General features: G+C 51.5%; 1 pseudogene across 1 annotated transcript; it reads left to right on the forward strand.

The window, feature by feature from the left end:
• The first annotated feature begins 466 nt into the window (after nt 1–466).
• LOC308508565 (carotenoid-cleaving dioxygenase, mitochondrial-like) lies at nt 467–1,391 on the forward strand (annotated as a pseudogene). Its single transcript has one exon. The product of its transcript is annotated as a carotenoid-cleaving dioxygenase, mitochondrial-like (transcript).
• The last annotated feature ends 2,051 nt before the right edge of the window (nt 1,392–3,442 follow it).

Consider the following 3,442-nt stretch of genomic DNA (forward strand, 5'->3'; position numbering starts at 1 on the left):
AGGTCCTGACACCGCCGCCATGTAGTAAACTGGTCTTGGGTTTGGGCTGGAGGAATGTCCACCTGTGAGAGTGTGAAAGAAGGCAGTGAAAGAGAATGGATCCTTCCTCTCAGGGTTTCTAGGGGGACTGAGTCACAAGTAGGAAGGAGAGGAGAGGGAGGCGGAAGTGAGAGACAAGATGGGTAAAATGGCCGGGACGGAGGAGGTGTTGAGGAGAAAAAGAAGACTAGAAGAAAAACAGTTGTATAAGGCAAAGGGGTAGGGCTTGCAGTTGCCTCCAGAATATGATGGCAAATCACCTTATGAAAAGTGATACTAGAAATTGCAAGAGATCAAGAGAGTTGGAGCCTCAAATGCCAGATAGTCCACAACTATCCTCTCTTGGAAAATCAGATTCCTCTTTCTCTGAAAGCTCTGGACTGTTTTATAAAGATGAAGCCCTGGAAAGAGATTTGAATGGTACAATCACTGGTTTGATGGAATGGATTTGCTTCACCAGTTCATGATGGAGAAGGGTACAGTGACATACCGGAGCAAGTTTCTACAGAGTGATACATATATGGCCAACAGTATTCATAACCGAATTGTAATTTCGGGAATTTGGCACACTGGCTCTCCCTGATCCATGCAGGAATGTTTTTGAACGTTTCATGTCAAAGTTTGAGCTGCCTGCAATGACTGATAACACCAGTGTCAATTATGTGCGGTACAAGAGTGATTACTACGTTAATTCCGAGACCAACTTTATGAATAAAGTGGACATTGAAACCTTGGAAAAAACAGAAAAGGTAGACTGGAGCAAATTCATCCCTGTGAATGGAGCCACTGCACATACTCATTATGACCCGGATGGAACAGCATACAACATGGGGAACTCCTATGGGCCACGTGGTTCTTTCTATAATGTTATTCGGGTTCCTCCAGAGAAAGTGGACCTTGGGGATACAATCCATGGAGCCCAGGTGATATGTTCTATTGCTTCTGCAGAGAGGATGAAACCTTCTTACTACCATAGCTTTGGAATGACAAAGAACTACATAATCTTCATAGAACAGCCTCTGAAGATGAATCTATGGAAAATCGTCACTTCTAAAATTCAGGGAAAGTCCCTTTCAGATGGAATAAGCTGGGAACCCCAGTATAATACACGATTTTATGTGGTGGATAAGCACACTAGACAGCTTCTTCCAGGGATGTACTACAGTAAACCTTTTGTTACTTTTCATCAAATCAATGCCTTTGAGGATCAGGGCTGTGTTGTAATTGATTTGTGCTGTCAAGATAATGGAAGAAGCCTAGAAGATTACCAACTGCAGAATCTTAGGAAAGCTGGGGAAGGGCTTGATCAGGAACCAATGAAGAAGATGGTGGGGTTATTCTTTCTGTGGTGATCACCCCCAACCAGGCTCCGAGGGTTGCGGACATCTCCCGTGGAGGTCTCCAGCCACTCAGACACCTGGCACAGTGAGCAAGATTCCGACCAGGGAAAGTGCACTTAATGAAAAGGCCCAGGTGCCGGACCAGGTGTCCCGACTGGAAGCATTGGAAGCTCGGTCCGCATGTTGGTAGAGGGGCCCCACCGTGGAGACTCTGAGGCAGAGGCGGAGGAAGCGAGTGGAGTCAATGGAGCTCCCAACCCCCAAACTCCGGCCAATCTTCTCACAAAAGGGTGACGGATCCATGAAGTTACAACTGCCATGGCCACCCTAGGGGATGTTGAGAGCCGAAGGCGAAGGAAGATAAGACAGCAGGTCCGCGCAGTTGATACCTGGAAGCCCAAATCAAAGGTAAAGCGGCGAGGTCGCGGGCCTCAGAGGGTAACACGTGCACAGATGTGGCGTGATCTCGTGGCAGCAGGGGTCGATTGCAAGAAAATAGACCGACAGCCGAATGCACTCCTGCTGGAACTTTGGAAACAGTTGCGTCTGGAATAGCAATTCCGGAGAAGCCTAAAGGAGAAGTCTGGGAAAGCGTGACCCGTGTCCATCCAAGACTTCATGCAGCCGCTTGAAGCCGACTCCTTTCAGCTTGATTGGGGTGGGGTCAAGGTACCTGGTCAGAGGGGATGAGCAGGAACCGGAGGCCCCACGTGGACTGTCCATACATTGGTCCCCTTCTAAAGTGCAAAGGGTTTTGGCCCTAGTTGACACTGACGCAGACTGCAGTCTTGTTTATGGGAACCCAGAACTGTTTCCCGGACCAGCAATCTGCATTGATGGCTACGGGGGAAAGACTGTGTTGTGCGGGGTGTCCGGCGGGGCGGCCTACGGGGTCTCTGCTCCCGCTCCCCACATAAGAACGCAGGACATGGTGAGGCCAAAAAGGAACACCCACGGAGCCATAGGTAGGGAAATCATACCACTATGGTCTCACTGGAGGCTGGGTTTACACGACGTGCGACCTGCTGTCTGCTTTGCTGCCAACCGACCAACTGTCCTCGACTCTCCTTACTCTCCTTCAGTCTCCTCCTTCACTCTCCTCGGCTCCCCTCCGTAGCCAAGGCAGTTATATCAGTGACCAATGGCTTAATGGCTACAGCACATGGCCAACCAGCCACAGCTGACGGCCATCCACTATCTGAGCCAGCACCTCTCCACATGAGGCCGAGAGCCTGGAAACCGCTCTCTGGGGCTCTGCCCCCACAGACTGTGACTGTGAAAGCCGTTTCCTTACCACTGGGTATAGGAAGGCTTCCCCCTCGTACCTACAAGGTTTATGTCTCCCCCGTTCCGGAGTATATTCTAGGGGTGGACGTGCTACATGGCCTCAGTTTACAGACATCAGTGGGAGAGTTCCGTCTCTGGATCCAGGTGATGAAAGCGGTGACACGCGCGGCCTGATCACCACCCTCCTCAAGTGTTGCCACATCCCTGGCGCGTGGTGACAGTGCCACAGTACCGCCTGCCAGGAGGGCAGGAGGAGACTGGTGGTAGCCTAAGAAGTCCAGGAAGTCTGGCTGTGCCCAGAAGGACTGGTGGTGCCCTGAGAAACCCTGGCTGAGCCCAGGATATTGCATTCACCTCCTGGCTCCTCGCACAGGGACCCTCGCGGAAGATGCTTGTTGCGTAGATTGTGAGGCGAGACCCTGTAGGGGTGGCATGTAGGGACAGAGCCCCAGAGAGCAGTTTCCAGGCTCTCGGCCTCACGTAGAGGGTTGTTGGTTCCGGTAGTAGACGTCCGTCAGCTGTGGCTGGTTGGACGTCAGCTGTAACCACTGAGACATTGGCCACTAATATACCTGCCACGGCTACGGAGGAGAGTCGTGGAGAGTGGGGGAGAGTCGAGGAGAGTCGCTTGGTTGGCAGCAAAGCGGACAGCAGGTTGCACGTCATGTTAACCCAGCCTTCAGTGAGACCATAGTGGAATGATTCCCCTACATATGGCTCCGGTGGGTGTTCCTTTTTGGCCTCATTATGTCCTGCGTTCTTATGTGGGGAGTGGG

This window comes from Rhinolophus hipposideros, assembly GCF_964194185.1.
Source record: "Rhinolophus hipposideros genome assembly, chromosome: 15".
NCBI lineage: Eukaryota > Metazoa > Chordata > Mammalia > Chiroptera > Rhinolophidae > Rhinolophus > Rhinolophus hipposideros.